This window comes from Leopardus geoffroyi, chromosome C3 (genome assembly GCF_018350155.1).
Source record: "Leopardus geoffroyi isolate Oge1 chromosome C3, O.geoffroyi_Oge1_pat1.0, whole genome shotgun sequence".
NCBI lineage: Eukaryota > Metazoa > Chordata > Mammalia > Carnivora > Felidae > Leopardus > Leopardus geoffroyi.
This window is the reverse complement of record NC_059338.1, coordinates 145,519,969-145,529,340: the sequence shown is the minus strand read 5'-3', so window position 1 is coordinate 145,529,340 and position 9,372 is coordinate 145,519,969.

Below are 9,372 nucleotides of genomic sequence, written 5' to 3'. Positions count from 1 at the left end.
TTCGTAGTCAAAGTTGGGCAAGTAGTGGAAAGAGAATCTTCTTGAAGGCTTCCCCTCAGTCTCTCTCTCAACATCTTTAATGAGGTTTTGGCTGCTTTCTTGGCAACTTGTGTCAGATCCTAATCTCCTCTTCCATGCACACCATGAATCAATGTGGTCGGCATGGTGTTTGCCCTGGTTTTCCTTCAGGTGTTTCTGGCAAAAACCGAGGTGGTAAGGGGGACGTGGAGGTGTGTCTAATTCCTGTGCTCAGCTGGGGTGATTTTGCATGCTCTAGAACCCTCATGCCATTTCAGGGTAATAGTTTAGGTCGCGGTGAGGATTCCAAAGACTCCTTCTTTGCAAGTCCTAATAACAGTCCCTTTCAGATGTGCTCTCTACACGTTCACACTTTTCAAGGATAGCTTCCTTTCTATAGGACCATGATAAATCGGTTCTTACGCTACTCTTGAGAAGGGGAAAGCTGGCACAGGGTAATCGCCAGGCCTGACTGGCCCCCTTGAAATGTTTGCACAATTAAGTCATTTTGGACTTTTACTTCTCCATAAGTTCCAGCGGTGAAGGGGGTCTTTTCATTTATTAGGGCCCTCGGGCCTGGCTAATTATCATGTACTCTTTCTCTCGGCCGTAATGATTGGTTCAGGAAGTCCCAGTTTCAGGAATTCTCTAGACCAATGAAGAACCAGTAGCCCCTTAGGCAAGTGCCTACCTGAGAGAGAAGTGAATGCGGAATAAAGCACAGCGAAGATGTGGTCAAAGAGAGACGGGGATCGAATGGCAACGTTTGAGTTCTGAGAACTAATTCTGCATGAAGCAAGGCACTGTGCACGCGTCAGTTATGTGATGCAGTAAATAGATTACCTTTGGGGAGAGAGTGGATGTGAGAAAGTCCCCACGGTGGCTGACATAGGATTTCCCTACAGTTTGGTGAGACAGGAGCCGTGCTCCCCAGTCGCCCTTTCTCACCTGTCACCCAGAGGCAATCCTTTCCAACTTTCCAAGCTGGGTGTTGGGTATTTACGAATTCTGGCACATACACCCGCCACTCTCTTATTTCAGAGTGGGTGGTGGTTCTAGTCTATAACATAGCTACCATCTTGGGTTTCCCTTTACTTTTACTCTTGGGATTCTCTTTGACTCTCTCTTGGTTTGGATCTTCTTTTTCTTGCATTCTGCACCTTCCTCTTGTCTGGTTTATTTTGATTTTTTTAAGCTTATGTATTTATTTTGAGAGAGACAGAGACAGCACGAGCAGGGGAGGGGCAGAGAGAGAGAGAGAGAGAGAGAGAGAGAATCCCAAGCAGGCTCCATGTGGTCAGCACAGAGCCTGACACAGGGCTTGATCCCACGCACCGTGAGATCATGCCTGAACCAAAGTCAAGAGTCTGACTGACGCTCAACCCACTGAGCCGCTCAGGCACCCACCCGCCTCAGTTTTTAAAGCAGCTGATGAGATGTCAAGTGCTTTTATGTCCTGGGTGCTTTTCATGTAACTAATTTTTCATTTGTGGAAGTTCTTAGGATAGCCTCTGAATTAGATATCTCTTGTTGCATAACAGATGGCCCCAAGGCTCAGTGGGGTTTATATCTCACATATGTTGCCTCATAATTTTTGTGTGGTCAGGAATCTAAGCGCAGCTTAGCTGAACTCTGTAGTCAGCTAAGCTCTGTAGTCAAGCTAAGCTCTGTAGTCAAGGTTTCGGCGGGGGCGGCAGTAAGGGTTTTTGTAGTGTTCCTCTGCTTTCACAGACTTCCTATCAGACACTCTGGAATCTAGAAGATAATGGAACAGTCTTTAAACTGCTGAGAGGAAAAACTAGGCATCCGTCTATTAATCTTGAGCAAAAACGGCACTCAAAAATGAAGTTGTAATAGCCTTCTTTTTTTTCCCTTTTCTGAAACCATTTTCATTCTGCCTTCATTTTTTAAATTAAATTAAATTAATTTTATTTCTTATTTAAAGTTTGGCTAGTGAACATACACTGCACTGTTGGCTTCAGGAGTCGAATTCAGTGATTCATCGCTTACGTACAACACCCACCGCTCATCCCAAGTGCCTTCCTCAGTACTCATGGGCACTCTACATGTTCAGAGAAACTTCTCTAGTAACAAACTATAGAAAGGATCCCTGAAAGGATCCCCGAGAGGCAAACAAAAACAGAAAGAATTTATTCTCTGTAGACCCATGCCATCACAAGTGTTAAAGGAAGAACATTAAGCAAAAGGAAGATGATGGTGGATAGAAACCTGAACATACACAAAGGAATAGAGGTTATTGAAAATAGTAAATAGGTAGCTAACTGTTCTTATTTTAAAAAGTTTCTTGAAGGGTATCTGGGTGGCTCAGTCAGTTGAGTGTCTAACTCTTCATTTCGGCTTGGATCATGACCTCATGGTTTGTGAGATCGAGCCCTGTGTTGGGCTCTGCGTTGGGCGTAGAGCCTGCTTGGGATCCACTCTCTCCCTTTCCCTCTGCATCCGCCCCAAGAAAAGTTGTTTTTTTTTTTTTATTTTTTTAATGTTTGTTTATTTTTGAGAGAGGGAGACGAAGAGAGACAGAGCATGAGTGGGGGATGGCCGAGAGAGGGGGAAACACAGAATCCAAAGCAGGCTCCAGGCTCTGAGCTCTGAGCCGTCTGTATAGAGCCCGACGTGGGGCTCAACTCTTGAACCATGAGATCATGACCTGAGCCGAAGTTGGATGCTTCACCGACTGAGCCACCCAGGCGCCACTCACCCCCCAAAATAAAGTTTTTTAAAAAGCAACTGAATACTTAAAAGAATATTAATAATGTATTGTTGGGTTTAAAACGTATGTAGTAGAAAGCATGACAACAGTAGCACAAAGGAACAAAGGGGAGAAGAAACATGGTGTAAGGTTTACATTATAACTGAAGTGATATATTACATAGGTGGACTATGATAAGGATGTATATTGGAACTTTAGAGAAACCACTAAAACGATAAGATGAAGAGGCATAGCTAATAAGCCAATGGGGGAGATAGAAAAAAATCTTAAAACTTACTCAACCCCAAAGAAGGCAGGAAAAATGGAACAAATTATAGATATGAAATAAAAAGCAAATAGCGAAATGACAAAGTCTATCTATCTATCTATCTAGAGATTTGTTTTAAGGAACTAGATCGTGCAATTATGGAGGCTTTGGTAAGACCAGAATCTGCAGGGTGGGTTGTGTGGCTGAAGAGTCAAGTAAGATTGGCAGTTCGCTGAGGGAAGGATGACGGGGGGGGGGGGGGGGGGGGGTGGGATCTGGATGCCTGGAAGAAGTATTGAGTCCTGAAGAAGGCTATGGGAAGTCCCTCGCAGTGTCCCCTGGACACCTCGCGTGGCAGATTCACTCCTTGGAAGACACATGTACCTCCACCCTGCTTGTCCGGTCATTCCACCGAGTCTTCTGGGAGTGAAGCGATTCTTGAGCACCGCCTATAGCCTCTGGCTTCCCTGTTGTCTGAATGAATGTTCATTCATTCAAAGCATCATGGGGCCCATAAAATCTATAACTGGGCAAAGTCTCAAAGATATCCATCTCACCAGTGATTTCTTCTAGGTCTTAAACCTTTTGGTATATATTTCCATCGTAATTTTGACATGCCAGTTCTCTAAGTCTGGAATATGAACTCTTGATTAGGATACTCCAAATTCTAACTGTCCCTATGGAGAAAATCGGTCTCTCTCTCTCTCTCTCTCTCCCTCTCTCTCTCTCTCTCCTGTATTTATCTCTGGATATGGAACACAGTGTATGCATTAGTATTGAACCTCCGCCCCCTCATCCCCCCAGTAGTGTGACAGCAGATATACAGACCTTCCGGAGACAGAGTCGGGGAGACCCCTCCATGAAGCCCTTGCATCCAGAGAGAGTTGACTGCCGAGTTCTCATGGGATTCTGCTCAGTGGGGCTCCACTTCTACCTGTAAGGTTGGAGCCACAAGGAGCAGGTGGGAAAATGACCCAGGTGTCCAGGAGCCAAGGTTTCTTATGAAGCTGACATAGTAGGCTTGGCTGGGTTGCTTAGCTGGTGTCCATTCAGAGTGGCTGCTGGGGGCTCTTGATGAAGGTGGCTGGGAAAACGGGACATGTGAAGCTCCGTGGTTGTAAGGGGAAGGTGTTCATGTTATAAGAAGCATCTCAGCACCTCTCGTTATAAAGATTGCAAGTGTGGGGTCTCAGTGGCTTAACTGCTGGATTATGTGGTTAGATTGGAATTTCCCAAAGGGATAATACGGATCAGTGGGGAGATAATGTCACAATTGCTCCTCCAGCTGGGGGAGGCATTTGAACAGTGCTGGCCCCGCTTGGAACAACCTGTAACCTTTTAATCGTGGTGGTTCGATAATGTGGCCAGCAGCCAGGTGCCAAATACCTGGCAGTCCAGACCCTTCGTGTTCTGAAAGCAAATGCCTATGCATGGTTAGGGGCTGAGCAGAAGCCCAAATCCAAGAGCTTCGCTTTTAGGAACTCTCTGCTTCTGCAGAGTAGGGGGAGCTGTAATGAAGCTCCAAAGCCAGGGGCATTGTCTTCTCCCTCACGGATCACATGCATGTTTGCTCCACGTTTGCTCGACAATTGTTTGCATTGAATTTCTGTAGGCTATTTATTTGCAAGGTCTAGGAAAGCATAGTAAGCCTAGGAGTCCTGAGATCTTAGTAAAGGGCAGTCAGTCAATGATCTGACACGTAAAATCTAGAAACCTTTGTCCATCTTTTTCATCCTGTACTGTAGCGATGGGGAAGAAATCAGGAAAATGATAAATGCGGGTAGGCCCTTGCACCCAGAATCGCAGCCCAAAGATGAATCCATTGTACGTATCCGTTAGTTCTCGGGACCGGACTTGATGGGGAGGTATTAACGTATGCATAGCCAGGGATGCCTTCATGTGTCCTCTGTGGTTTTCAATTTTGAATGCACATCACAAGATATTTCTGGGGCACCTGCCAAATTCCAGCAGTTAATGGAAAAGTAATTGGGGGCTATCCATTATCTAGAATGGTTGGTTTGGCTTGAGCCCTGGAGGTGGGTGGAGCACGTATACAGTTGTCCCTAGACAAGCACCTATTCTGTTAGGCGTCTATACGATGCATGGGGTGTTGGTGCCATTCCACGGACTGGCTTGAAAAAATGCCGCTGTCACCAACTGGTCCTTTCCTTGTATTAGTTACAGAAAGTTAATGTTTAATAACAATTGTAAGAAGCTTAAAAAGGATCCTTCCCCAGTTTTTGGACCCCTTTGAAATTCACTCAGAATCATCACATGAAGGTTGTGACACTGCACACACAGCAGCACACCCTCCTGGGGGCCACCTCTGCTCCACACTGTGGCCTCTGGGACGTGATCGGATTTGCATTAAAAAAATTTTTTTTTTTAGTGTTTATTTATTTTTGGGAGAGAGAGAGCAGGAGAGGGACAGAGAGAGGGAGACACAGAATCCAAAGCAGGCTCCAGGCTCCGAGCTGTCGGCCCAGAGCCCGACACAGGGCTCGAACTCACAGACCGTGAGATCGTGACCTGGGCCAAAGTCGGACGCTTAACCGAATGAGCCACCCAGGCGCCCCCAGATATGCAGTTTTAGAAAGTTTCTTTTGTGGGTGCCTGGGTGGCTGAGTCGGTTAAGCATCAGACTCTTGATTTCAGCTCAGGTCATGAGTTCACGGTTGGTGAGTCGGAGCCCTACGTGGGGCTCTGTGCTGACAGCGTAGAGCCTGCTTGGGATTCTCTCCCTGCCCCTCTCTCTGCCTCTCTCTCTCCAAATAAATGAATAAACTTAAAATAAAAGTGTCTTTTGGGAGTTATGGGAAAACGGATTGGATGCCAACAAGCTTGGAGGAAGGTAGCCACCTGGGAGGGCATTCTAGTAAGCCCAGACTTGGAATTAGAGGAGTCCGCCCACCTCGTCCAGGGCTACCAGACCCACCACGCACTCCCGGAGGGTTAGAATCGTTTCAGAACTTTGTTGTTTTAGGTCTAGCTGGAAAAGAGTGAGGTCGAAGGAAAGATGTGGACCTTGATCACAGAGGCAGGCTGTGTGCACAGTCTATCACTTAGTGGGTCCACCAAGCCCACCAGCAGACGGAACACGCAGAAGGCCAAGGGTGAAGTGCACACAGTGCCCCGGGAAGACCCAGGAGACCGATTTGACTTAGGCTGAGGAGGCCCCAGCAGCCAGAAGGCCACACTGTGGTTCACAGTTTCGGGCACATTTGGATTCCCAGACCCCAGGGCACTTTCCTGTCCTGTGCACACAGCAGTTAGAGCCGGGGATTTCTTGACTAGTTTGTGCCAGATGGGGCAAGAGAAGGAAAAGTTCCCGGGAGCAAGGGAGGATAAGGGAGGATGCGGAGTCAAGGGGAAGAGCTGGAACGTTACCTCTATGTTCTTTGTAGGGTAAAGGGCTTGCAAAAGTTGTTATAATGTTATAGTGATCCCTCATAACTTTCATCCTTGCTGTTTTGTTGTGGTTGTGGTTGCTGTGGACGTGCACCTAGTCCGCTGTGCTGTCTTTAAGGACATCACCCTGAGGGGTAAGAGTTTTCTCATCCTATTATGAATAGAATTCTTTTACTTCTGTTATGTGCGATTTTGGCAGACTCTTTTCCTGGAACCATCTCCGGGTTCACAGGGGATTTATGTAGGTGAGATCAGAGGTTTTCAAACTTTTGGGGCTCAGAATCTGTCAACCTACATTCCGCAGCCCCCACCAATAATATAAAAGGTTAATTTATTTAATTTTCCGATAGGTATTATATCTGTAAGTATCAAATGATACACAAGGAAAAGACCTCCCTTCCAGCTTGTTCTTCTGTCCATTGCTTCCTCCTACCCATGGAAACCATTCTTACTGGATTCTATGTATCTTTTCAGAGTTTATGTATATCCAAGTAGACACAGATACAGAGCCTTATTTTTCTCTATTTTTACACAAAAGGTGGCTCATTATGTACCTTGTTCTGAATGTTATCTTTTATTTACATTATATCTTAGGGGAATTTCCATTGTGAGTGCAGATAGCTACTGATTGGTTTTTATCTACATATTATCCATTATATTGATGTGTTATAATTTATTTAAACTTTCTTTTCTTTTTCCAGTATGTACTCCCCCCCACATTTTATTTTATGGAGATATAATTGTCATACAGCACTGTATATATAAGTGTAGGGTAACAGCATAATTATTCAACTTAAATATATTGTGAATTATTACCGAAATAAGTTTAGTTAACAGCCATCGTCTCATATAGATATAGATACCAAAAAAAAAAAAAAAAAGAGGAAAGAAAAAGTTTTTTCTTTGTAGTGAGAATTCTTTTTTTTTTTTTTTTTTAATGATTATTTATTTTAGAGAGAGAAACAGAGTGTGAGAAGGGGAGGGGCAGAGAGAGAGGAAGACACAGAATCCAAAGCAGGCTCTCAGAGCCTGATGCAGGGCTTGAACTCATGAACCGTGAGATCATGACCTGAGCCAAAGTCAGACACTTAACCAACTGAGTCACCCAGCAGCCCCTCCTTGTAGTGAGAACTCTTAAGAACTCTTAAGATTTCTTCTAGGGGGGCCTGGATGGCTCAGCATCTGACTCTTGATTTCGGCTCAGGTTATGGTCTCATGGTTCATGAGCCTGAGCCTCACATCCAGCCCTGCGCTAACAGCTTGGGATTCTCTTTCTCTCTCACTCTTCCTGTCTCTCTGCCCTTCCCCTGCTCACATGTGCTCTGTTTCTCAACATAAATAAGTAAACATTTTTTAAAAAAGATTTATTCTAACAACTTTCATATACCATATAGCAGTGGTAGTTAAATAGTCAGCATGTTGTACATTATTACATCCATAGTACTTTTTCTTTTCTTTTTTTACTTTATAACTGAAAGTTTACAGCTTTGATCACCTCCTTTCAGTTCTCCCCCACCCCTACCTCCTGCTGCTAGTAACCACAGATCTGGTCTCTTTTTTTCCCACTTTGGATTCCTTCCACAAATACGTGAGATCCTACAGTTATGCGTCTTTCTCTGATGTATTTCACTTAGCGTAATCCCCTCAAGGCCCATCCAGTGCTGGTCTCAGATGGCAGGCAGGATTACTTCCTTTTAATGGCTTAATTTTCTGTATCTTTACCTCTATCTCTACGTATATATCACATCTTTAGTCATTCATTTGTTGGTGGGCACTTAAGTTGTTTCCATGTCTTGGCAATTATAAATAATGGTGTCCTGTGAAAAAAGAGGCTGGTTCAGCTTGCAACTTTAACAACTGTACAAGTGCTTTTCCCCAGGATAATTATATGTTGGTATACAGCAGAAATGCCTTAAGTATACACCCTGTTCAAACGATGGAGATTTCATAAAAGCAAAACTTTTAAGCACTTTACTGGACATAGTTCTAAGTGAAACTGCCTCTTTTTTTTTAGTGGGAGTGTGAGACAGTGAAGAAACAATACCTTACTAGCACAGTCTGTTGCCTTGAATAATGCTGAGGGTCTGGCAGTTTTGCCCACCTTTCCTTTTGCATCACAAACACAAATACCAGCCGAGAGCTGAGTGAGACAAGCAGGGACGATCGCCATCTCCTAGAGTTCCTGAGGGGGATTCTCGGGGACCCCACAGGGGTCCACGCAGCACCCCTCATGAGCTGCTCGTGAAGACAGAAATGAGAAGGGCGTTAAGCCTTGGGGTTATGTCAATCTTCAGAGGTTGGGCTGAAGAGGAGGAGGGCCCACCAGAGGAAAATGAGGTAAGAAGACATCCAGGAGGATTAAGATGTCATTACAAGAACGAGGAAGCCAAGAGTAGAAGGAAGAACGCCTGATTTGAGTGCGTCCAAAACAGGAGAAGAAATGGTCGTATGAACCATGTTTGTTATTTTCTCTGTGCTGATGCTTTGACATCTGGGGCCTTGCTGATCTTGGATGGTCTGCCCCTTCCGGGGTTACCAGTTCCTAGAGATACTGAATGACTCACTCCTGAGCACACTTTTCAAAAACAACCCAACCAGTCCAGAGCCCATATCCCCAACTCTCACATTCTGGGCCACCTATCCCCTGCCCTGACCACCCAGGGCCAACTACCAGACAACAAGGGACATCCTGTGCCCCAGAGCCCACTGAAGTGATTCGAGGTAGTCAATCCCAAGCCTGCCTGCCCTACCTTGCCTGTTCCTTCTCGTGGAAACCACAGTAAAGCTCTTGTCCACAGTGGCTCCCTCTGCCTCCACCTCTTTACCTCCCAGTGATTCCCCAGGGGCCCAGCAATGGCGTGGCCTTCCTCTGCCTTTAGGAACGATGAGTAACGAACTGTCAAAATTTTCCTGGTCCGTTGTTGGCCTTACCATACCTCGAATTTTCTATTAATACACTCTATTTTTT